The sequence below is a fragment of the Gavialis gangeticus genome, unplaced genomic scaffold (assembly GCF_001723915.1).
Source record: "Gavialis gangeticus isolate Ggan-Ray unplaced genomic scaffold, GavGan_comp1, whole genome shotgun sequence".
NCBI classification, from domain to species: domain Eukaryota; kingdom Metazoa; phylum Chordata; order Crocodylia; family Gavialidae; genus Gavialis; species Gavialis gangeticus.
The window spans coordinates 8,687,879-8,715,002 of NW_017729028.1; the positions used below are offsets into that span (position 1 = coordinate 8,687,879).

General features: G+C 42.9%; 1 protein-coding gene across 1 annotated transcript in view; it reads left to right on the forward strand.

The window, feature by feature from the left end:
• Positions 1-27,124, forward strand: part of HPCAL1 (hippocalcin like 1) — a 112,941-nt gene that overhangs the window by 15,412 nt on the left and 70,405 nt on the right. Inside the window, exon 2 of the mRNA XM_019520743.1 lies at positions 2,483-2,529. The gene's annotated coding sequence lies outside the window, so the exon portion shown is untranslated. The remainder of the gene's footprint in view (positions 1-2,482; positions 2,530-27,124) is intronic.

A 27,124-nucleotide genomic window follows, 5' to 3' on the forward strand; every position in this document is an offset into this window, starting at 1 on the left:
TAAAAAAAAAAAAAAAAAAAAGATCAGCTAGAGAGAAGCCTTATTCCAAAGGTAGCATTAATAACAGTATTGATTTGCCTTAATGTTTGCCTGTGAAAGCTGAACTTCCAAGACTTTGGTAGATGCTTTTTAATGTTGATTACTACTATTGATTGATAATATTATCAGCAAAATGAATGTATATGGCACCAGTGCAGAGTGAAACTATTTCTGCTATAAAGGAAGAGTCTACTTATAGGTCAGGCTCCTTACTGGAGAGAAGCCTACTTAAGAATAATGGCCATGACAAAACATGAAGGAAAAGAGGATAACATCTACCCAAGTCCAAGAAGATGTTGAATTTAAAATGCCCCTTCAATAATTAGATTCTATATATGAAAAAAGTATAAATTTATTATAATTTCCTGTGTAGGGTCATCTTAAATTTGTTTCTCCCACCACTGCCATGGGGAAAGCAGAAGTAGGCAGGTGGTGCCTACCACTTGTCTCCCCTGCAGCCTGCCCATCTGGTGCCTCCACCCCCTGTTGCCTCTGCCGCCAGCTTGATGCCCACACCCTCTGTGCCTTCCTCAGTTTACTGTCAGGTGCAGCTCCAGTTCCATTCACTCTTGGAAATGGAGCACGTGCCAACTCCAACCCATGCCTGGCCATGCAGCAGCATCCCAGGGCTGGAGCTACATCATTGCTGGTTGGCCAGGTGGGGGATAGAGCTTGCATGGGCTCCCTGCCTGAAACAGAACAAGCCTAAGATGTCTGACAGGAAAGGGCAAGGGAAGAAGAGAGGGTAGAGGTTGTGAAGGAGGAGGTGAAGGAGCTGCAGCAGCCACCTCACCCTGGCCTGACTCAGGCTTAGAGCCAGAGTCAGCTGCAGCAGTCTCCTGCCTCCCACTCCACCTTCTACTTGAATCCAAGAGGAAGGACTTTTTTCCCCTCATGCTGAAAGGGGAAGGGGAACATAGTTTTGGATTTAAGTAAATGTGGTAATTTTAGATTGCACAACCCAGTGCTTCAGGGGACACACTTGCAGTACAGGCAATGGATCATCGTAGGGTGAAGGGATGCTTTGCCTCCTGTATGTGGGCACAATGGAATTAAAGTAAGACTGTTTTGACAGTTAACTTGATTCCACTGAAAGTCTGCATGACTGGTGTGGTGTCTCAGAGCTGTCCTACAAGTGAATGGTATAATAGGTCTGAAATGGAAATTTGTAATAGGTCACGCTTGGGATGCACTCTCAGCAAGGCTTGTGGTGCTGCTTGTCACACCCCAGAAGGGGTGTGAGCTAATTGTATGTGTTCTTTTAGTAGCTGGCTGCCACTGAGGCCAAAAGCCTACTACTACATTTCAGATAAAGGCCTAAAGCTCAGTGACTTTGCTTAGTAGTGACCTTTTTTTTTCTGCTCAAGATTCTGGGCTTCCTCCTTGAAAATAAAATGCTATGTAATGTATGTGTCCATCTTGTCTTACATTTCAGACATTGACTTCGATGTATGTCCATCTTTAGTCCCTAGACACTGTATGATTAGTTTAATGCAGATTAAGCACCCATTCAGAGGAAAGACAGCAATGTGAATTAAAGACATTTTTAGACTATGAGGTGTCTGTTTGGGAAAGTTGAATGACTTGTGTAATGTAAGAAGTTCTCACACTTTTCAGCCCAGAATACCAGGGTGTAGGAAGCATTACATAATATAAGCATTCATTGCATTGCTTTTTTCTGTGATCTTGCAGCCTGTGCATAAAGATTCTTCTTGGAAGGATAATCTTCACCACCACACTGGTAGCTTTGCACTACTAATCAGGAAAATGTTAGATGGGTTCAGCCACCCTCTTCTACCCAACCCTCAAAAGATAACTGACGTCTGCTTTAACTCTGTCCTGTCATTACATTTCTACTGTAAATTGCTTCTAGTAATTCAATGGTCCTTTCTTTTCCATTGACGTTGGATTTTAAATTCAGGTTGATTCCTTGCAGTCCAGTTAAACTAAATTGTATAGGATTGGAGTCAACTATTATGATTTTAAGAACTATTGTCCAGTTCTTCTCCAGAAGCTTTACTTTTTCAAAAAATTTAAACTTTTGGAGCTTTTCTGTTAAATGTTGGTTGGTTCGTTTCTTTTTTCTTTCAATGGGTGCTTGACTTGGTTTAAAATCTCTCTGAGTCTGTTTCTTCACCTGCAAAATGGGAATAATAGCATTTATTCCCAAGAAGGTACAGTTGCTAAATTAATTTGCCTGTCATAGTGTATTGTACTGCTGCTCATCACTGCCTCTGAGCCTCCTGCATGTAAAATCAATAGCAATAGTGAAGCCCCTGATGGGCTTTGTGGAGTCTCTAGAATTTGTATTTTTTAGCTTTTGAATCCTTGGCTGTAAGGTACCATAGAGATGGGAATATTCATCAAAAGTGTAAGTCATGTAAAAGGCTGACTGAAAGGAAAGCTATATGTAAAGTATGTATTTTTGTGCTCTTTCCTTCAGGCAAGTGAAGCCATTGAACTTGCTCTGAAGAAGTTCCAAGATAGGTGGTAAGTACTTTTCAGCTTTTGCTCTTCAAAGGCATCAAATGAACTGGCAAAATAGAAAGTATAAATCTTAAATTAGTCTGCAGCAGGTATTAATCTTCTGTACTGAATTCAGTTTAGGGTCCCTTTTAGAGACAAGGTGCCCTTAATTTTGGATTTGATGAATGGGGTTTAAAAAAAAGGTTTTAATCTATATTTTCACACTAGAATCAATTTCTTGAGAATTAATTATCTTTTTTTTTTCTTTTTCTTTTTCTTTTTAAGACTAATTTATTTAAAGCTTGACTCCAACGGGGGAAATTTGCCCAAATTTGGTTGTATTTTCAGGTAATAGTCTATACTGCCCCATGGGACTGCAAAGTCCTTTTCATTTCAAAGGGCAGATTATCTATTAAAATTTCATTCTGTCCAATTAAGCAGCTCAGGGTAACCTGCCCAGCTCACTTTTGCCTTTACTAATATGATTACTGTGGCTCGTGTCTTAATACCATACTACTGTGAATTTTATATGTACGTATGTGGTTATAAAGAGGAAGCTAATAAAACTAGTTAAAATACCACTAAAATAGTCAGAATGTAAAAGGTAAGAATCCTACTGAAATGTTAATATGACCACTTTACTCAAACTGCTGTTAACCAGCATAGTTCCCTTCAGTTTTGTTGAGCTATGCCCCTAAATACCAACTGAGGACTTGGACAGTCGTGTTTTCAGTGACTTGTTTCTGGATAAATATGTGTTTGACTTCTTCTTTCAATACGGAATTCTTTCCAATAAGATTAACACAATTATATCATTGCATGTTAATTGCTCAGGAAGTTTATCCTTTTACTTGCATTTGCCTAGTGCACAGGATATAGGCTATTAAATAAAGCACTTGTGTTCAAACAGGCTTGGGGTACTTGGCTGCAATTTAATGTTCCTCCCTTTAGTGTAATACAGATTTATTTCACTGAAGTGTCTTTCCTTAGAAAGGATACCAGTGTTTTTGAATCAGTGTCCAAAGGAAACTTGTTTATATGTCCAGTGCTAAAGAGTAGCTTCCTAGATGTTTTTAGTGCATATTATACATCTTGTGTTCATGTTTGAGCATTTGTAAACTTTTGCCTAAAACACATTTTCAATAAGTGCCCCTTTAAACTTGTTCATACTCATACAGTTGGTGTAACATTAATTTAGTTCTTTCAAGAAAGGTCCACGTGTAACAAATGGAACATCATCTTACTTTGAAAATTCAAATAAAGGACTAAGGCGAGGATTTGTAGTTTAAGTATGTTTAGTTATGCAGTCCTTTGACTTAACACAAATCTTCACAAAGCTGAAACCACCTGGGGCAGATTTTCAATCTTTTGCTCCTTTTCTGACCACTCCTGTGAGTAACCGTTGCCAGTGTTGAAGGGAGGGGAGCATTTCTATATCTGCATCCCAGGTATCTTATTTCTGGGACATTTATTTATCTGTAATACTCGCTCTGTTGAAACTTCAAGGGCCTCTAGTGTGTTGAGATGTTGCTAAATGAATCAAGCTCTCTTCCTTAGGGTGGAGTAGAATGTAGGATCTGTCACAGTAAAGTTGCTTGACCTTTAAATACACAGTACTAAACTGTCAATTTAAATCTTACTTGTCTGAAGTTCTGGATGCAAAAATTAGCCAACATCTAAAAGGGCTGTAAGTGGGGGAAAAACAAATTAAAAAAAAAATCTTTGCACATTTCTTAACATCGGTTACTGTTTCATCTGTGTTACTGTAAAGAACTATATTTTCAAAAATCAATTAGACTTGAGCTCCTAAGCCACTTTCAAAATGGAATTTAGTATTTAATGCCACTTTTACTTTATACCAGTGACTACCCTTCCCACTCTTTTAAAGATGAAGTTTTTACCCAGCTTGAAAGGGCTTGAGCTGATGTAGTGTATTCCAGTTGGAGAACTGAAATAAGCTGTACCATTGTAAGGCACCTTTATACCAGCAATTGGTTCTACAGTTGTGTTTATATTTCAGGACAAATAGTAGACTAGGATTAAGTGTAACTGCTTCCATACTGGGAATGCTACTGGTCATACAGTCGAGAATAAAACTGGACTTCTAATCAGCATAGTTATAACAGTACAATTTAAGAACTGATCTGTGCCTTAAGTGACTGTTAATTACACTTTTCAGGTTGTTACCCTTAATTAGTTTCCCCTATTCTCTTTGAAGGATTTTTCTCATATGGTAATTTCAGGGCCTGGAACAATGTGGAATGGAAAGTATATTGGGTATTTGTGGGGGTGGAGATGGATGGAGTTGGAGGCAGGTGTAGTGACTGAAATAACTTTAAGCATTTTGTTTTCAGTTAACCAAACTCCAAGTCAGGCGTGCCCTATAGCAATAGTAGCTCACCATGCTGCATGCTTTTATATATGCTTGACGGCATAAACACTTATATTTAACTGTGTAAACTATTTGAATGGGGAAGAGGTGTGACTCTAAATGAATGAATGAATAAAAATACTATGGTGTCAGTTCAGAGAAATACTTAAGCATGTGCTCAAGTGTTCTTGATTTGTGCAAGCTGCACAGTTTTCAATAGGGGCAGGTACTCATGCTCAAAGTTTGTTATACACTTAAATAACAAAATAAATCATCCACCTATGTGAACAAAGTGCCCCAACTAACACTGCTATAAAATATTCATTCTAGTTTTTTAGACTTTTACTATGTGGACTTAATATTGCATTAATGTATATTTAGCATTTTTATTAAAAACTTTACAGATGAGTTGTCTGTCAGTGACCAAACCAGTTTAATGGAACTTACGCTGGTCTTTTTTTGTTGTTATTTTTATTCCCCCCTCCCATATTTAAAGAAAGAAAGAAAACCTACATCTTATATTTCTAACCCTACAGAGTAGTTAGAGACTCCAGTAAATATAGATACCTGTTCATAAGTTAATTGTTGTGATGATAAACACCTTCAAATGATGCATTTGATCTTGCAGTTTGATTCCTTCCCCCCAACTCCACTGTAAAATTGTAGCTGAGAGGAATTTAGAAAGAGAAACTCACTTTCTAAATACAGCAAATAGCATCAGAGCTGTAACGTAATTGTTCATGCTTTCAGGTACATGATGTCACAGTAACTGTTATCATTTAAATCCTGTAAATATACTATGTTGTGCAGGAAACATTAATGCTTGTATTATTCACCCCCACAAATAGATTTGTAATGCTCACAACAATTTAATGATTTTAAAATTAGGCTCCTGTTATTTTTAAATTGTAACGTTTTAGAGCCTGCTTCTTCATGTTGCTTTTGGTTTAGCAAAGTCACAATATTTAGATTAGTCTTTCATGAAACAAGGTACAAACAGGAATTCAACCAGGCCCCATGATATGTCTTGCCACCGTTTATAATGTGTGCAGGAGAAATGTATTCTACCTTATTTCAATGTAATATTTGCCCAAATGTATGCTATAATATCTTGCAGTGCAGAAAGACTGCAATGACTGCTTTTGCCATACGAAGCTTCAAATCTTTATGGCGCAAGGGGTGCAGAGGAGTTTTCCATTGACTTAGAGGGCAGAGTAGGGAATCTGCTCCTCTTAGCTGTGGTTGGTGCTGTTGATTAGATGAGCATTGAGTTATGCCCTTAATGGTGATTGGTCACGTGGGTTACCAGTTGGTACAGTGGCTGTAACAAAGGTCTGGCCTTCAAAGTGATGTGGAGATTCAGGAATCCAAAATTGGAAGGCTAGGGGAGCAGGTGGAGGTGTTACAGAATGCAACACTGGAGAGCAGGAGGGACCTAACCACAAAAAGCCTGGAAGACTAGGAGAAAGTTTAGGACGTCTTTAGAGGAAGACTCTGGGGAAGGTGATTGTATGTTGTTCTTGAAGTGGGTACCAGCATTTTGAGCAGAGTGGAAACTTGGATTGCAACTTGGTGGCCAAAGGAGAGGAAATTGCTATATACTATACACATAGAAGAGGAAGAGAGAAGGTGGGACATGAGGTAATGGTGGAGGTGTGTGCAAGTAGTATAGATGATATATGCACATGTCCAGGATTTTGTATTATGAAGAACCTCTGAATGCAACAGAAAACAACTTTTAGCTGGCAGGTGAATAGCCTCATGTGCATCTTCAGATGCCTCATTCTCTGGGAAGTGACTTCATGTTAAGCATTGAAACCATAACCAGAACTAGTGAAATCTTGATTTCACACTGATTGGAGTAGGCTAAAAGTTCTCACAGGCCAGTGAAAGGTTCATCCTGCCAATAAATTGACTTTTTTAAACCTTTTAATCGAGACCTGAGCTGACATCTCTTCTGCCCTTATTTAAAGGGAAGGCAAGCTGTACTAAGTGGGAGTTTTGTTATAATGTATGACAGTGAAAGCTAAAGCTTATTTCCAGCACAGGAAGTGGGTGATATAGAGCAACAACAGGTGTCTTGGTTTCACAAAGTTTATTTGTACTTATTGTAGCCCATGCTTCTGCTCCTGAGTCCTGCTTTTTTGGAAACCAAATATGGAAGCTTTTTTACTTGCCATCCTCAGTTTTGTTAGGTCTTGGCCATTGCACATCCAGATACTCCTCTTGTGCACCAAACCTTGTCCACCCATCGCCCTCTTGCCTATCAGAACCATCTGTTTCACTGACCCCACAGTTCCTGTTTGGCCTCCGGCTCTGCTCATTCTCTTTGGGTAAAACTGCCTAGTGCCTTTGTCTGTGCCAGAGCTCCTTTGCACGTGATTGTAACTGACACTATTAGCTTGGTGTAGTCATGAAGGAGGCGGCAGGAGAAAAGCAAATAGTGGGCTATGGTAAATCATGAAGTGTGGAAGGAGTTGGGGGCTGTTGCTGGAAGTTGAATGCCATTTACTTTGCCTAGTGGTCATAAAGCCCTTGCTGTTTGCTGTATCCTTATAGCTGCAAAACCTCTCTGAGTCTCTGCGAATGTTTTCTCCTGTTTCTGTTCCATACAAGTAGAGAAACTACCCAGGCTTGAGGATTTAGAAACTGCTGCGATGCAACCAGGATATTACTCTTGTTCATGTTCCTCCACCCTTACTGAGGACCAGCACTAGGAGGGGAAGGTGGCTTTTTTTTTTTTCTGTCTGTTCAGACCTTGGCTGCTGAATCTGCCAGTAGAGATGTGAATATCATCTCTTGCCTCCCAGTCCCCCAAGAATGTGGTTTCACCAAAAACACTATAAGATCCCCAGCATTTTTAAAGCCAGTCACTCGCTCCCTATCAAGCTTTCCTTCACCTTTAGTTTAATCCGCAGTAAAGTAAACATCAGAATGTGATGAGCTTTTATTACCAGGTTTCGTTTCATTGCGAGTTTTCCATCAAGGTACTTTGACAAACCATTGTCCTTATTAAAAACTCTTTATGATGCATCTCTTCCTCTGATACTTTCCTTTCTTTATCTTGCTTAGATTGCTCGTCCCAGACCCTAGCAGCCTGGCTTAAGTCAACCAGAAGATTATCTTGGGTGTGTGAAACACCACCTGTACCCAGTGGGGAAAGCAGACACGAACTGATTACCCATTTGATAGTACAGTTAGCCTACCATTTTGTTTTTGCTCCTTGTTATAAAAAAAAAAATTATATTTAAGGAGTTTCCTTGGCATTGAACTTTGGTATTTATCTTTTTCTGCACAGTCTGATAAGATCCCTCTAGAAGGAATGAGAAGAGCTTGAATGTCTGATGTATTAATATAAATATTTTCATTCCAGCCCTACCTCCTCCCCTTAGTGTAACACTAAGATACTGAAAAAAACAATCGGACAACACCATTAAGTGAAGCAGCTTGTGGGAGAGTGGCATCTTAGAACAATTTCAGGTTAAATTGTGACCATATGTTTCTAACTGAAACATTGTATTTTAACTCACTACTTCTGCTTTTCCTGTATCCAGCTTTATTCAGTACATTACATTCTTCATCTTTGATTTCCCCTTGCCCCCTATTTTCCTGACGTTCTTTTTATAATTCAGACCACTACTTGGAGGTTTTTTGCATAGTACTTTCCATATTTTTACTGCATTATTTAATCACTTGAAACTCTCTGAAAAAAAATTAGGATGGATTTGCTGTACCACATACCTAATTTTTTTCCCCTTTTAATAAATGAAATTGCAGCACAAATAGAACATAAGCTTCTTCTACTGCTTTTCTAAAACTATAATCAGTCACATTTATTTGGGGAGTATTTTGAGGATAAGGTGTTGGGGAAAAATTAAAAATATGCCTAAACTAGGATTTCAGAGCTAAAACAAAGTTATAGGACATGGCATTGTTATATAATAGACAGGGCTTTTCTTCTTTTCCTCACACTAAGCATACTACAGACACCTTCCTTCTCCTATAGTTTGCATGAGCAAGTAGTATAGCATAGGAAGCAAAAAGATGAACCATGTTCTGATGCAAGCATCTCTTGTTGATTCACTGCTGTACAAACATTCGGCCTCTAAGAGCATGGGATTACAAAGCATTATCATCCTCAGATTGACTCAGGTAGTGCTATTTTTATTTAATCTGTATTAAGGTATCATTGTGAATCTTTGGTCTTGCAGCATAGAGGTAATACGATTTGCTATTTTTATAAAAAATTAACATGGTTGTACAAATCCTGTCAATACCAAGAACTGAAAAGATTAGTCATGAGCTCTATGCTTCCGTTTGGTAGCGACTAGCTATATTTTTGGTATTCCTCTAACCTTTGCCATGCTGGCCAGTCTTGGAAGTGTATACTCGTATTTGGCTTGTGGTGAAGTCTCTTCTAATTGCTGTTCCAGTGATGTATGGAGACAAAGCCTGGCCCTGAAACAGAACCTGCCCAGGTAGTTTCTTTGATTCCAGTGGGACTGCTTTTGAGAGTAAGAATTCCTCACATGAGGTCAGGCTGGTAGGGCCCTTTTTCATGGTCCACAACTTGGTAACTGTGAAAAAATCATCAGCAGAAACTTCCTGCAGTGTTGGTGGGTTTTGTCCTTTGACAGTATGTATAGGTAGAAGAGGAGGGCTTGTGAAGGAATAGGACTTAATCAGACGATGTCAATTTGTAGCCATGTTATCTGGTTATCTGAGCAACCACTCCTAGATGTGTAGATAGCAGTGGTTTTATGAATTCAACCATTAGGGACTTGCCTGACTAAATCAGACAAACAAGGTTTGGCGCTCAGAGTCAACATATGGGGTGCGAGTTTTTCCTTGTTCCTCTGTTATCACTGTATAATCGCTCGCATCTTTAAACAAAAATTATTTTATGACCTGTCATTAAGATAGTTTCTGTTGAAGTACAGTAAGCTATTGCCAAATAAGTACTATGTCAGTATAATTCTGACAACCTCACAGAGCTGACTGTTGACTGATGTAGCTAAACTGTTGCATTAAAGGATATGGAACCTTTGAATTTGAAAAGGAAAAACATTGCAGTAGTAAACACAAGAGTAAGGCAATAAAAAGATGCAGATAGGGAGGTTCTGTATGACCTGTGGTTGAAGTTTACAATCCAGGTAATTTTAAAGGTACCTTACTTTGAAAGTGGCTACAGTTGATAACAACTGCTAGGATATTTGTAAGTTAGGCCACTTGAATTGTGGGTTGATGAAAAGAATGACTTAAAGTTACTTTTTAAAGTTGTTAAGAGTATAGCTGTTCAGAAAATTGCAGGCGGAACATTTTCCATGCGCATGCCAGTCCATTGCTGCTGGATCATTCAGCTGCCAGTTTTCCCAGCCACAAACCTGCCAGTCACAATTCTCAAATTTCTACCCCCCAGGTTCCCCTGCTCACCTGGCAGGCTCATAGGGGAGCTGAGATGCCTTGGGAGTCCTGGCTCCCAAGTTCTCAGGCTTCTCTGCAGCTCACTAGATGGTCAGCTGTGGAGCAGGGCTTCCAGGCTCCCACTTACTCATCAGCCTATCCAGTCAGCTGGCAGCGAGCTGGGGCCTGGGTAGTCCTTGGAGCACAAGCTCTTAGGCTGCGACTCCAGCAGCCCAGGTTTCCAGGTCTACATCTCTGCAGTGGACTTGAACCAGAGCAGTGGTTCTCAATCTTTTTAGCCTCGAGGTTCCCCTCCAGTCTCTAAGAAACTGAGAAACATTGAGCTAGAATTTTAGCTGGTGCTCGATTCTCTCCCACTAAACATTAAAGTTCAAATTCCAGATAATTTCTACTACTTGAGACATGAGGAATATCATTTTTTTCCCCTCCTTTTAAAGGCACATAAACAAAGATTTTCATCGCCATAGCTTTACTTTTAAACTAACACGCTTGACCTGCTGGCAATGGGCACAGGGCCTTACCCCACTATGTCCTACTTTTTTTTTTCTCCACTGTCTGTCCCCTCCCCACCTGTGCTCTGTACCTGAGGGGTAAGGGCTGCCCCCACCAGCGCAGCCATTTCTCCAGAGACTTCCACACCACTGACCAGAACCACAGTGTGCTGTCAGCCCCTCCTGCTGGCCCTGGGAGCATGGGAGGAACTGGGGAAAGAGCTAGGCTGAAAAGTAGGTCACAGTGGCCCATCATCAGCACACCCGTTTGCCTGCACAGAAGTAGCTGGCGCAGGGGGATGCCAAGAAGTGGGGACCAGCCATAGGTTCTGCTTGTCTGCAGTATGCTGGAGTGCCTGGCGGGGAGGAGGAACCATAGCACAGCACCCTTGGGAGGATCTGGTGGCACCCTGGGATGCCACGACACCCTGGTTGAGAATCACTGAGCTAGAGATGCCAGGGTTGTCCCTTTCATGGAAGACCCAGAACTTTAGGCTTTCTTTCCAAATTAGAAAAAAAAACACCCAGAAATACCTTGGAATTGTTTTTGTTTGTTTGTTTGGTTTTTGTTTTGTTTTTTTTCTCCCCAACTCTAATTAGGGCTGATATTAGGCTGGTTCAGGGCATTGAGAGTCCTAGAGAAGGTACCCAAGTTCAGAAATGTTGATAGTGATGTTTAATGTCTTTAAGTGAATGTTGCTGCATCAAATGTTGTGCCTGATAAAGCATTTGCAATTGCAAGTATTAACAAATTAACTTTTTCTTTTCCTAATAATCTGAAATGAGAGTAGAAACCTGAGTTCCTTTCTTAACTGCTCCTTTAATAGCAAGGAATACAAACACAGCTGGACAAGCCTTGCATTTACTGTGATTTCATGTTGTGAATTCCACTATGGACAATATACATTATTACAGTCATTGTGGTTGAAGCACTTGAGCCAGAGTTCAGTCTGTGTGTTGTAATGGTTCCCTTATATAGAAATAATTGCCTAATATGCAACAGATCGTGAAAATACAGTAGCTTTTCCATAGCAACGTTTCATCCTGCTTTTTATAAAACCTTAATTTAGTTCCAGTTCTTGATAACCCCAAGTTGTTGAGCTAGATGTGAGAGTCATTGGGCAAAATCTGTGGACTGCGTTATGCAGAAACTCAGACTACGTCATGAATTGTCCCTTTTATCTTTAAAATCTGTGCAACTTTGACTTGAAAGTTCAGTCCATATGTCAGCACCGATAAAAGAAAAATTGACATTATCAGCAGTTGGCTTTTTTTGGCTGATGCAGCCAGTAATGTTGCTGATAAATACTGCATGCATACGTGCAGCCGCAGCATGCACACAGCCAGGAGTTCAGCCTGGCAACTTGGAGAGCAGCGTCTGCTGGTAAGTCTGGGTGGGGAGGGGCTTGGGGGGATTGAGGCGGTGCAGAATAAGGCCCCCACGGTGAGAGAGGGAGTGGGGCTGGGGCAGGCGCTGCGCAGCTGGAGCAGGAAGGGGCATAGGATGGACCCACAGCTCGTCAAGGGGCAGAGGGTGTGGGTCCCACCGCTGTGCGCACATGACCTTTGGTCTTGTATAAAAACTTAAATTTACAATAAAAACCACTTATTTTCTTCAACTACAGTCAGTCCAAGTTACAGAAAATTTAACAGCTGTGGAGAGTTGGTAGGCCTTCTCAGCATCTTACTGCAGAATTGGAATCTGGACGCTGTTATAGTGCAGCCCTATCCACTGGCTTTTTGTGTTGTTTTCCCCCCTAAGATGCTTCCCTGGCCCCACAAAAAAAAATGAAAAACCCAGACCCCTAAGATTCTCCTGGACATCTGTAGTTGGGCCCATAGGTCAGCTGTCTTGTAGCATGAGGTTCATATGAGCTACTGAAACATCACTCCAGCTCTTCACTAGTAAGAATTTAAGTAGTTCTGCTGATATTTTAAAGTATATTTGTTTATCCTGGAAGAAAGTGTGTTTATGGGCACTATGTAAAATTGAAAATGCCATATTTATTCATATCCATGCTTTTAAGTACTTCGAATTTTACACAATATAAAGATAAGTATTTTTTTTTGTCTCTTAGCAACATAAGAGGTGGTCCATACTGTACTAGAATATTTTACCATCACAACTTTCAGTTGGGTGTAGCAATTTTTTTGGCTGAGTGATACTGATGCAATCCCTGGTTTGGGTGCAGTTGTATAAATATATTGTTCAATGTTCAGATCATGTTTTTTGAAGCATTATGACGGGGTTCATTTTATTTTGGGGAATACTTGAAAGTAACTCTTCTGCCTCTAGTTATAGATAATAAAAGGAAATCTTAAAGAAAAATAAAATCCTCTCTGGCATCTCAGCCTTACCTTGTAGGCCTTTCATTGCACAAAAACCTAGCCCTTTTGCCTTGTTCTAGATGGTATTTGTTGGTCTGTAAAAGAGAAGGGAAAGATTTCTCTTGTTGGCAGTCCTCTTAACACTGAAACGCAGGTCAGGATAAGAAGTGATCAAGTGTTCTGCTGTTAACAGATGAATGTTAGGAAATACAATAACTTTCTTCCCTCTCTTATAAAGCTAAAACTGATGGAAATTGTCATCTCGCTGGAAAGCTTTGATATTTCTAAAATTTATTTTGGCTTTAGTCTGGTTTGGAAGGAAATTAGGTTTTTGAAACTTCCCACCAAATCAAAATTCTGGAATGAAATCTGGTTTTGGAAAAAGCTTAATTTTGAAACATTTGCAATTCTTATATAAAGGTTTTATATTTATAGTTCATAATACATCAATACTAGTATTGGCCTGTATTATACCTTGGTGAATTTTATGTTGGGATTCAGTAAATTAGCACAGAATATACCATTTTCTTTATTTTATTGAAATTATTACTACAGTTACTATACTGATTGAAGCTGCTTAGCTTTTTCTAGATCCAAATGTCTGATACTAAACTATGCACTATTATGACCAGTATGTCACTGATTGGTATAGGAATAACCAAGAATATAAAAAAGAGGACCTTTTAGAAGATTTTGGAATTACGAATGCATAAAATTGTTCCAAAATATTTTTCCTGCGTGGAATTTTGTAGAAATGGATCCTTTTTGTTTCCAAATTCTTTTTGATTTTGGGGAAAAAACATTTTTTCTAGGTTTGGGTATATGACCAGTCAAAGTTCAGTCAATTTATGGGTCAAATATTGGTCAAAAATTGTAAATAAAAAAATAGCCAATATGGTCAAATAATGCACAGAAAAAAGTATAATTTTTCCCTCAAGAAATGTTACACACAGTTTAAAAACCATATTTCTGTTAAGTAAATGGGGAAAAAAAATTCACTCCCCACAACATTTTTAAAATCTTTGACCAGTCAAAAAAATATGGAGTCGATTGACTAGTCACTTGACAATTTTTGACTGGTCAGTTGCCTGGCTTGACAACTCTAATTTTTTTCCTTATAAGTTTCATTAAATGCTTCCTGACAGGATCTCCAAATCAAGGCCCTGAGTAGGCTAAGTTGTTCTTGTTCACTGATGTCCTTAGATAACCCAGACCTCTCCAACAAAATTACAGACTAACTAAAGATTGAAAATAACTTGGTATGAATTTCAGATGATGCCTTTGTGGTCACTGAAGGCAAGATTTTTTTTCTGCCTTGCCTAAGGGACTGAGGAGCACAAGTCATAGAGATGTGCTTGGAAATCCTGCCCTCAATCTCTAAAGAAGAGTTCAGCTTCTGAGCTGCCTGATTCCTCAATCTGTGCTATAGTCGCAATAGTCTCAGGGGAGCCAGATGCATCACTTGTGTCTAGTATGAGTAAAGCATAGCCTGTCATATGAATGGACCTTACCCATGTTTTCAATTCCTGCTATATTCCTGGCTTTTATACAGACAGGTTCCTACATGGCTAGATGCAGTACAGGGCAGATTCTGCCTAAGACACACCCCAAAAGCAAGCTGAAACTCAGAGACGTGAGTTAATAACTAAACTGTTGGCAAACCCTTAAGTACAACATTGCTGCTGGGCACCTCTATAAATTCAGGGCTTAGGGATGACAGTTGTGATTCATGATATTGGGAGAATGAGAAACTGCAGCCATTAAACGTAAATGGGCTCTTAAACTAATGGCAGCTGCCTAAACAGTTTTGCAGTAAAATTGATTTCTATAGGTTACCATTTTTCAATTATAATGGGGTCTATTGAGTTTTAAAAATTAGAAAATATTTTGTAGCTGTTCTTTTAAAAAGGTCAGACTCCCAACCATTCTCCAGTTCTTAAGCTTATCATAATGAGAAAAGAATGAGCAGCAACACTTCCAAAATGGTTCATTTATCATCCTCTCGTTTACTTGATTTGAGTTTCCAATGCCAAATGGTCACATCTTGTAAGCAGATTTTTAACCCAGGATTGTGCGGCTCTTTTTTATTCCTCAGTAACATGTACTGATAGGTTGGTTCCAGATGGTGATTTAGGTGTGTTCTACCTCTGTACTGCGCAGAAGACAACCTGAATTTTTGGTCAAAAAACCCTGAACTGTCATTCACTTTGAATGCAGTTTCAATTTTTGCATATTTTTTTTTTGAAAAGCAGATTAACTCCCCAGAATAGAATCATACATGGCTGCTGCTGGAGCCAGAAGCTGGAGGTGCTAAGGAGTAGTAGGGAAGAAGCCTGGTTTACTTCCTGGGGGTCATGGCTGACCTGCAGTCTGAAACCCCTTGGCTAGTAAGTCGGAGGCATTTCAAGGCAGTCTACCAGATAGATAATCTTTCTGGTCAGTCCAAGTGATTTGATGTGAATCTGCAAGGTTTCTGCTGTGTTTGCATGGTCCCATTCATAGGCGACTGGTGCCTCCTGAGTCTTGGGAGGGGCACCCACAGACACTGCCAGCTGTGTTGGGGATGGGGCTGGCAAGCACCTGAAGATGCAGCCAGCAGTGCCCCCCCCTACCAGTCACCTGTGGTCCCACTTGGTGGAAACATCAGCTGTGCTGACTGTTGATCTGTGAAATTACTTGTAGTGTTGTACCTTCTCTTTAGATTGGATAATACGTATGTTGATGGGAACAGCAGTGACCATAGAATTTAAGACTGCAGAAGGCTTTTTTTTTTTTTCAGTCTAACAGCCCTCTCTATAATCTGCTGAGAACTTTTACCACTTTTACTAACTGTTGCCTCCTCTTCTCTCTCTGCTCCCACCCCCCATTTCACTTCATGGAAGTTAGTTTTTGTTTTAAGCTGATCCAAAATACTTCAGGCATTTGTTATTGCAAGGAACAGAGGGAAGAAGATAAACACTTCTGTTTGGGCAGGGGGCAATGGCAGTCAAACAGCTTTACTGCTACATTTCAAAATGTATGGGTGTAATTTTGAAATCAAGTGTAAAAGTCATCCTCTTTATCTTTTACGTACAGGCAGTCCTCACACTTGCAACACAACTGGTTCCTGAAAACTGCGTCGTAAGTCAAAACATCAGAACCAATTTTCCCATAGGAACAATATTATAAATGGGGGTTCGGTTCCTTTATGACGGTCGACACAACTGTGTCCACCTGGTAAGTCTGGTGGCGGTGGGGGCAGGTTAATGCCCCCATAACAAGGGAGGGTTTGGGGCTGGGACTGATGCTGGGGCAAGCGCTGCCCAGGGAGAGAGTGGGGCGGCTTGTGCCGCTATGCACCGCCAGTCGAGGAGCAGCTCATGTGGTGGCTTGTCTGGCAGCTCTCGCTGCTGTTCCTGCCACCAGTCTGGGAGGGAATAGGGTGGAGGCATGTGCCCCAGGATCTGTGCCAGGCAGGCGGGGCCAGGCCTGCACCAGGTAGAAGGTGCTGGGAGCTGGGGCTGTGGGCCCCTCCGCTTGCCCAGCCAGTGCAGGGCCAACACGAGACTGAGCTGTTGTGCTGCCTCCAAGTGGCACGTGGCAGCGGTAGCTAGCCCAGCTTCCCTGTGCCTCCCAGACTAGCAGCGGCTTTGCACCGGCTGGGCGAATGGCGGTGGGGGGGAGGGGCGTGTGCCACCCAAAAACTCTCTGCAGCCCTCCCATAGCCCCTGCTCTGCTGCCCACCCTGTCCCAATCCAGAGGCACATGCCCACTGCCCCCCGCCCCGCATGTCCTGCTGCTGTTCGTCTGGGAGGCACAGGGACGCGAGGCTGGCTCCCACTGCTGCATGCCACTTGTCTGGAGGCAGTGCAGTGGCTCTGTCTCGTGCCAGCCCCGCACCAGCTGGGCGAGTGGCAGGGCAGCAGAGCCCTCACTCCCAGCGCCTTCTGCCTGGAGCGCAGCCTGGCCCAGCCCCAGTCCTGCCCTCCCCATGCAGATCCTGGGGCACATGCCCCCACCCCATGCCCTCCCAGACCAGCTACAGGAGCAGTGGTGAGAGCTGCTGGACAAGATGCCATACAAGCAGCTCCCGGAGCGGCAGTGCACAGGGGCGTGAGCCACCCCACCCCCTCCCAGGGCAGTGCTTGCCCCAGCCCCAATCCCTCCCTTGCTGTGGGGGCATTGAGCTGTCCCCCCCATGACCCTCCAACTCCCTGCTCCCCCCCACCACAACAGACTTACCAGCTGGACGCAGTTGTTGACCATCATAAAAGCGAAACCGGTGTGGGAACCTTGAAACAGGATGTCAATTCACAAATTTTGTGAATGCCGTTTGTTGTAAGTCAAAGTCATAAGGTGAGGACTGCCTATACTTCTGTAGCTCTCATCACCTCTTGTTCATTAATATGTTTATGCACCCAGCACCCCAGTAAGGTAGGGTCTTTTTTCCTCTTCTGTGAAATGGAGGAGGCAAAATGATTTGCCTAAGTAGTATGCAGAAGTGCACTGTGAGGCAGGAAACTCAACCTGAGTAGTGCTGTAACCACTAAATCCCCCTTTTCTTAAGGAAGACTGAATGCTACAGTTAAACTTGGTTTTGACGTGACCTAGTAAGAACCTTACAGAAATTTGGGAACATTGCAAACATTGTACTATTCATTTCCCGGCTAATCTGAGCCAATTACTGAAAAATTCTGGGCAGGTTCTAAGCATGGTCTCATTTCCTTCTCTGTTACTGAGGATGGTGGGAGAGGGGCTCTTGCATGAACTTCCTACTGTTGGCTCTGGTGGTGGTGTCTCAACGTCTTATTTACATCATGGTAGCATCTCACATCTCAACTGAGATTAGGTTCCTCTCATATCGGTCACTGAACATACAGTTTGTACTCCAGTGGTTTCTACCACAGACTATTCTCTTTGCTAGCCCCCAAACACTGAAATGTTGTGTGTGCTTTCTTAAAGGAAAAAAAAAGTCTGGGAAATGATTAAATGCCATTAGAAAAAACCAAAGTTTCACCTTTTATTTTATGTGCTTGGTGTCAGGATATGCAGTGGTTAATTGCTGAAGGTGAGAGAGCTCCCTAGTTCCTCTTCCTATTATGGCATCCTTGAGTCCCACAAAGGTCCTAATTCCACAGGAGTGGGAAGAAGAAGCAGTAAGCCTTTGGGAGATCGCCTTTGAAGTTTATTTTTGGCTTAAGACCTGGAATGTACACTTCAAAGTCTGATGAATTGTCTCCCTGAATTCATCTGAAGCCCAAGTTATCTGTAGGTTTCAGCTGTCCCAGGAGACCTTTGGATAACAAAGGGAGTAATATATTACACAACTGTTTACTGAAATACCTTGAATCATCATTTACTTCCTTATCCTGTCCTACAGATAGCACTGTGTTGTAAAGGGTCTCTGAAGAGCTGTTGCTCTCACGGATATTGGGCTTAAACTATATTTTCATGGTCTGGGAAGACTATATTTGGGTCTGGAGAAGAGAAGGGGAAGAAAGGTTATGGTAAATATCACATGACTATTTGAACAGATGGTTGACCTCTGTTACACTAAGAACAGTTCAGTTTTAGAATTTTGCAGGATTTTTTTTAAGTGTTCATTTGTTTTCCAGAAGTGTAACTGTAAACCCTGTGCGGAATTGAGTATTTTGCCACAGCACTCCATGGAATCAGTGATTAATTTCACTGCCACTTTGGAATATCATAATTTTAGGGTGAAAGAACCTATCTTTGAAGTGTTGCAAGAGCAACTTTGGTATCAGGCATGCCTGTGCTTGGAATTAAAAATAGCTGTAAACTGAGTAAAAGCGGGGGTGGGGTGGGGTCGGATTCTCAACATAAAAGGAACCTCCTGGAAGTGGAGCATCTGCCCTTATTTGCTCAATTTAACCCTGATCCTGCAACTTCTTGTATGTGCCCAGACTGCTGAGCTCTGCAGACCCTCAGAAAAGTTAGTAGGGCTTTGGGCAAATGCAGGTCAACAAAGGATATGGGGCTTATTAATTCATTGTTGAAATGTCTTTAAGGGTACATAGTGCTATATAGAGATGATGGAGGCCATTCTTGCCCCAAACTGTTAACTAGCAAAGATTTGGTCTGTCAAGTCTTACCTTCCCTATTAAGCCTATTACTTGTTCATGAGATGAACTGCCTTCAAGGTTTGCAGGATCAGAACAGAATGATGACATTAGGAACACATTTTTAAAGATGAAATAACAGTTTGGAATGACTTTCTAGAGATGTAGTGAGTACATCTCAGTTATGTAAAGTCTTTAAATCCATGGTATGTGCTTTCTAAGAGACATTCAGTAGCTCAAATAAGTTTTGGACTTGATGGAGAAACTCTTGGTGGAGGTTCTTTGGCCTCTGTTACACATGAGCCAGATTAAGCAATTGTACCTAGTCCTTTCTGAATCTAAAATCCTTGATATAGTGAAAGGGAACAGGAGGAAAGCTACTATAAAATATTATGAAATTGCTTACCTCTATAAAGTGCGCATCCTTTCACCATCAAAAAAATGAGGGGGAGGAGGAGTTATACCACTGCCTGTAGCCCTTGTCTATAAGTTTTGTTGGCCAGGCTAAATGCTAGAATTTTTTGCTAATTATTTCCTCCCCCACCTCCTCTTGCAGTTGCTGGAGTGGAAGAGAGATGGTCTGGAATGGGTTTGAGAATGAAGAGGCTTTTATCAAAGCCACTCGGAGATGGGCCATCTGCAACATTTAGCTTCTTTTGTTTTCCTGTTTATCTTCGGTAAATAAAATCCTGGCACTGAGAATATCCGTCCCCTTAATATTAGCAGCTTTTTAAATGGTTCTTGCCATTTTGTTCGCTGAAATTTGCCATTCTCCAGCAAACTTTCTTTTTTTTAATTTGTATTTTAAAATCTCCTTCCTATGGCTATCACTCATTACAATATATTTGTGTGCAACTAGATTAGCATGAGCAAAAGTTCATTGTGCAGAAGAGAGAGAGACTCCTCGTACAAGAACTGTTTTCCTGTGATAAACTCATTCATTTGGGAACTTTTTAGGGAAACTGTTTACTCATTTAAGTCCCAGGAGAGGAAGTAAGAGTTCCTCAATGACACCTGTGGTGTTATAGTTAATTTTCATGGTAAAATTTCAGGTTGTCCCAAGCTAAGTGATCTTAGGGTAAAGCTAAAACAGGTTTGCACAGTTCTGGCTGTCTTATGAGTAAACTGATTTTTAGTGTGTTTCCTAATTCATCCAAATAGGAAAGGGAGGTGAGGGTCAGAAACAACAGATGTAAAAGGGTACACTGCTATAAAAACTAAAGGACTAACAATAACTAACAATTATATAACAATGGACACCCAGTACTCATAGGTTTTCTTGATTTGCCCTGAAGCTTTTTCACTGTAAGCTGCATCTGTAATTATTCTTTTCTCTTTTCCTTGGAGAGAGATCTCTGATTTCCAGTCTCAATAAATTTTAACTGATTTTTTTTTTTTCCTTTGAAAGTCTTTCCTTAGTGGGCAGGTATCACATAGAAGGCAAAATGTAACAGAAACAGCAAGAGTTCAGCACTCATTTTGATCGTATCCTACACAAAATTTTGCAATACAGACTCACTTCTAAACAATCTATCAGGTTTTTTTTAGGTGGGCATCAGTATTTATTAAACTACAGAAAATGCTGTTGGAAAAAAAGTAGCTTCAAGAGCAATACTAGTGAATATATGCTGCTTTGAGCCCTCTGACATCTGATCAAAGATGAAACACTTGACAAAAAAAGAGCACTGATCATTTCTGTAATCTTTTCTGACAGTCTAACTCTTCCATTGCTATCATTTCTGTGTAGCACTGCAAGATGTTGACCTTTAATGAAAGATAGTTTTAAACAGCAGTTGCAATATCTTCCTTGATTAAAAAAAAAATTCAAGTTTCTGTTTTTACTTGGGTCCAGTTGATGTCAGTAGGATTTAAGGATGCCTAAGTTATCTGAGTTGGGCTTTGAGTGTTCCTTGTTGAGTGGTGGTAGGATTGCAGAAGTGACCATGAAGAACACACTGAATTACTGTTAAACAACCCTGTTGCTCCCTGGAATTATGTACAAAAAGAGTGCATCTATTCAGGATCCAGTGCTGTAATATTTTTTCCCCAGAAGCAGCTGACGTGATCCTGAGGGAGAATTTTCCAGTCCTGAGCCAATCCTCTACCAGAACTATAGACCTAAATAAAGGGAGGTAACTAAATGCTTTAAAATGAATCTGCTTGTGATTGAAATCCAAGACAGTATTTGGAGGTGCCCATAAGATTTGGAAGGGCCAGCTTTTTAATATTTATTTCATAGAATTGAGGGTTTTCTCAGATTCGGTTGCAATACCATGTATAAAATTGTCCATATAGTTCACCTGAGACCAGCACTGTAGTGTCCAGTGTTATGGAAATTATCTGGTGCTGATGCAACATAGTTTCTGTCTCAAGATGGATATTACCCCAGCTCCTCTTTCAGCTCTGCTAAGGTATTTGCCAAGATAACTTTCAAAACTGCCTCTTTGCCTCCTGCCCTTTGCACTTTCTGGCTGTCTGAGCCGCCGCTGGGATAGATTCTGTCCTTTTTACCTTCTTTTTTCCTCTCACTTCCCCACCTTCCCCCATCCTTTTTTTTTCCTTCTGTTTTCACCCAGCCCCTTAACAAACGCACCCACCCTTTCCTGCTGAGCCAAAACTAAAGCTTTGGCGGTCTCTTCCCTGCTCTGTCATTTTAGGATATTTATGGTTCTTATGTGTTTGATTTTTTTTTTTTTTCCCCCTCCTCTTTTTTTGTCACTTTTACTGGGGTTCCCCCCCACACATTGACCCAGATGGCTCCTCCCCCAGAACAGCTGCAAGAGCGCTGGTTTATTCTTTTTCATGCCAGAATGGGTCCGGTTTGTTCTTTTTCAATGCCACCTATAAGGGCCAGCTCTGCTCAAATGGAGCAATGCAGCCCGACTGCTCAGAAGCTGGTGTGATATAGGAATATTAGGTATGGCTCCTGGGTGCTCATGATTTTCCTAAACTCCCCGTATCTAGTGAGTAAGGTAGTGAAGTAAAGTGTCATAATGAGGGGTGCCTTTGTCACTGCTTTACCTTTAGATAACCTGGCCATAAAAGTAATACTGTCAAGTGTGTCCTCCCCCCCCCCCGATCTCAGCAATGCCAAGCTGCCTGAGGATCTGGCTTATTATACTGAGATAACAAGCCCTATTTGTAAAATCTTGCTTGTAAAAATTCCTGAGCTCAAACAGATATTATGTCCTGTTGTTCAGGAGGCAGGCCTCTGTGCTTATGAAGAATGGGGGGAAATCTCTAAACACCACACTGAACTACACAGCGGGTGAGCAACAGCACATGATGCTTCTCCACTGCAGACACCATGCAGTTTTTGTTGCTGGCCGGTCAGTGCGCTGTGAAGAAGCAGGCTGCTGCATGGACAACCCTGCCTATATGGGGGAAGAATGACCCTGGGATAAAGAACAGGATGGAGGAGCTGAGCCCTCCGCCCAGCACACCCCTGCCTCTTATGGGGCTGCTGCCTCCAGGAAGCCAGACTTCTGTCCAGCCCATTCAGGAGACATCCCAATTCCCTCTGCTGGGGCTGAACCCTGAAAGCAGGGAAAATCTGTCCCGGGTGGACCAAAATTGTTTGAGGACTCTTTCCCTCCCCCCCACCCCGTGCTGCCACCCCCAATCTCTGATGTACTTGATCCTCTGGAAGCAAATTAATTCAACCCAGTCTCCAAGAATATTAACCAGAAGCAAAGCTTCAACCCAGGAGAATATGGCCCTTGAGAGCTGGGTTTGACAGAAATCTTGGAGAGGGGAGTGCCTACAACAAAACCTAAGTGTCAGGGTGATCCCATAGCTGCATCCTGGGTTTGTGTAAGGTTATTGTTCCACCTCCCTCTGTGACTGGGTATACCTTGGTTATTAATTGGCCCAGAAATTACAATTTACCACAGACACTTTGGTAAACAAGCAGGAAAACACAAAGGGTTTATTATGAAGAAGAACAAATGATATAAAATGGAAAATGTGATCTGATGCTGTGACAACAGGGTGTGGTGAAACACAGCTGACTAGATCCTTGTGCTGTGTGCAGACCACCACCTATCCCTCAAAAATTCCCATGAAAATCGACCCTCTGCTCATGGGCCATTTCCCCACAGCCTCCCTTGCTCCCTCCCCACCTACTTTCAGGGGGCCTAGAGGATCCTCTAGTGTGTTTCTGCCTCTGGATCCATAACAGCTCCTCAAGGGCATGATGCCAGCAGCTTTGCGAGGGAGGTGACTCTCCTCAAATCTTTATCCCTATGAGGCCTCAACTGTCCCCAGTTCTGAACTGGACACTTAGAGTATGAACATTAGGAAAATAAAAGGGAACCCGTGGATTCTGGTGACCTTAGCATGTCTGAGAGTCCCCTCCTCAAGGAGAGGAACGACCGTTCCTTAATGAGGGCTGCTCTGCTCCCTTGAAGGAGAACCTCCAAACCTCCGATGCCACCTCTGGGTGTGCATTCAGGGAATATTATTCCTTTGAAAGCATCATTAGGTGCCTCGATGAGACCGAGGGAGCCTGGAAAATGATTAAGAACTAGCTAACTGAGTAGATTCCTGACTGAACATTTTGTAGTATTTCTCCTTGTAGTATGACAAAAAAACCCTGCTAGCTGAGGAGGCAACAAATCAGTATGTATTCAGACTAAAGAATTTAAGATGACCCATTAAAAAGGAAAGAGAGAGCAGGTCAACAGAGCAACTTGCTAGTAAAGAAAGGGCAGCTTTCTGGGCTATCTTAGATGACTCAGTCCTCCTTTCCTTCTCTGTCTATCCTCTCTGCCTTTCTTGTCACTTCTCAAATCTCTCACAATGCTTACTTTTTACTCTTGGCTCATTCAACACAATTGGGTGCAGGAATTCAAGAAAGCAGACACCTCTCCTTGAGTTCCTGAACCAGGAATGGTTAGACTTCACCTTGCTGCCAGAGATGAGACCAGAAGCAGACTGGCGTGCTGCCTGGATAGGCAGAGCTGTCTTTAGCCACAACATGAGTTCCACTGCAGGCATTGCTATCCTCTTCTTGCAAAAACTTAAGTCTGGTTTAAGTGGTTGCCCAGGGAGTTGTCTGTGGTCACCTGTTAATCATCTGAGATACTTTGAAGCAGCACTGCCTTATCCTAATTAACACCTACGAATGCAGTGGAGAGCAGTACAAGCGCACACTTTTTCAGGATGCTAGGTGACATCTTATAGATTGTAGCCAGTGACAATGACCTGCTCATCTTAGGGGGTGAAGGGAAGTCTTGACCAGAATGAGAATAGACTAGAGTCCTATCCACCCTCTGTTCAGCAGCTGCCAACCATCCTACAGGCAACAAGCCTATTTGTCGTGTGGTGGCACCTCCATACTAACACAAGGGAGGCATAGCTGGGTACAGGCAAGCCCCTCCAGACACTCCATAGCTCATCTGGATTGGCTCTACATCACTGAATACCACTTGTCTATGCTTCACTGCAGCTATGTTGTCGCATAGGGATTCTCAGACCACAGCCTAGTTTGGTATGAATTGGGCCTTGCTGACTTGACTCTTAGCTGGGACTCTTAGCAGGTGAACATCAGGCTTCAAAAAGCTCTTGAAAGAAGTGGTAGAAAGCACAACCCAGAATATGCAATCTCAAGCCTGCTTCCAGGAATTCACAGAAACTGACACCCCAACCACTTCTTTTTCAACCTAGAGAAAAAGCAAGCAGAACAAAAGATAAAAAATGGCCTGCAAGTCAAGAGCTCCCAGACCCTGCCAAGATCCAAGAGCAAGCAGTTAGCTTCTTCATGGAGCTGTTTGCAGCTGAGCCTGCCTGCCCAGAGGCCATTCAGCACCTGTATGAGAGTCTCCCCAAGCTCTCCACAGCGGAGGCTGACTAGCTCAAACAGGAGCTATCCTTGGCAGAGCTGACTGCTACTGTTGAAGGGGAAGGTGCCAGGCCTTAGCAGATTACCAATGCTTTCTGGTCCCTCCTTGTCCCAGATCTCCTGCATGTCTTCCAGGGGATCTTTGAAGATGGGATCCTAGTGGTCAGCTGCTGGAAGCAGTCCTCATGCTGCTGCCCAAGGAAGGGGATCTCGGTGGCATTAGAACTGGTGACCAATATTGCTTCTATGTACTATATCATTTTTACAAAATCCTGACCAAAGCCCTGGCCAGCTGGATCAAAATAATCATGGTCTTTTGGTCATGGGCTCCAAAAAGAGCTACTGTGTATCTGATAGAACTAACCAGGACAACCTGTTTCTACTGTGTGACCTGCTGGTAGCTATGGGATTCTTCAGTTTGAACATCAGCCTGGTCTCCCTGGATCAAAAATAATCTTTGATTGAATCAACCACAACTTCTTATTCCTGATTTTGGAAATTTTTTGGTTTAGGGTCCTTCCCATCTCACTTCTGTACCAAGCCATCTGCACCTTCTTGAAGATGAACAGAGAGCTATGTGGCCTGTTGCCAGCATGCAGGGGTATTGGGCAAGGCAGGTGCTCCCTGAAATGCTCTACGCCCTAACCATTGAGCCACTACTTCACATGCTATGGCCCAGCTCCTGGCCCTTTTGGTTGGGGTGACAACAGGACTGTGTTTTTGTGAGCTGGAAGAATGATGTCCAGTCCCTGATTGAGTGTTAGCAGGCCTATGAGTATGCCACAGCCTGTATTATCTGGGCCAAAAGTAACATATTTCTACTGGGCACATGGGCTCATGCAGAGCCCTCAGACCTCTCTGGAGGCCTTTCCTGGTGCTGAGATGGTTCCAAAGTCTTGGGCATTTTCCTAGGCCTGCAGGTCTTTACCTTAGAAGGCTTTGGTGAGGAAGCTGAGGTACAACTACAGAAGTGGCACTGCACCTATCCAGTAGGACTGTGCAAAGCTTCGCTGGCCGATTTGATTCAGAGGAGATTCAGCCCGATTTGGCAGCTGAGTCTCCAAATCGAATCAGGAGATCAATTAATCTTTCTGAATTGAATTGGAAGCTTCCGAACTGATTCAGAGAGATTCAGCCATAGACTATACAGGCAGGCACTAGGTAGTACCAGTGGAAGCAGCTGGACAAGCCCCGGATTGAGTCCGCAGCCCCAGGAGAAACCACGGCTTGTTTGGCTGCTTGTGTGGCTGCCCCCCCTGCCCCCCCCCGGGTAAGGCAGGCTGTTCTGGCAGCCCTGAGAGAAGCTGCGGGAATGATGAGGGAGCTGCGAATGATTGGGACCTGGGGAGTCAAACTGGGAGCTGGGGGGAAGCCCCTGTTCATTGCCCCACCCCCAATCATTTCCCCCAGCTCCCTAATCATTCCCACTAGGCCCCCCAGCTTCTCCTGGGGCTGCTGGCTCAACCCACAGCTCTTCTGGCTGCACCCCCGGCTGCCTCTCTGCCAGGGTGAGGCAGGCAGTGCTAGCAGCCGCAGGGGTTGGGGGGAATGTTCAGGGAGCTGGGGAATCGAACTGGGAGCTGGGGGAAAGCCCCTGTTCAGTCCCCGAGTCCCCACTCACTCCTCCCTGCTCCCCGATCATTCCCTCCAGCCCCCACAGCTCCTCCCAGGGCTGCCAGCTCAAGCTGCAGCTCATCTGGCTGCTCCCCTGGCTGTCCCCTGCTGGGGCGAGGCAGGTAGTGCTGGCAGCCCTGGGAGAGGCCATGGAGGCTGGGGGGAATGATTGGGAGCTGGGGGATCAAACCGGGACCGGGGGAATTGAACTGGGAACTAGGAGCAATTATCAGGGGCTGGAGGAACGAACAGAGGCTTCCCCCCAGCTCCCGGTTCGATCTCCTAGCTTCCCAATCATTCCACCCAGCCCCTGCAGCTTCTCCCAGGGCTGCCAACAATGCCTGCCTCGCCCTGCAGAGGGGCAGTTGGGGCAGCAGCTGGACGAGCCACGGCTTCTCCCGGGGCTGCTGGCTTAAGTCGGGGCTCATCCAGCTGCTCCCCAAGCTGCTCCTGCCAGCGCAGCCTGCCTGTAGAGCAGGTTTGTCCAACA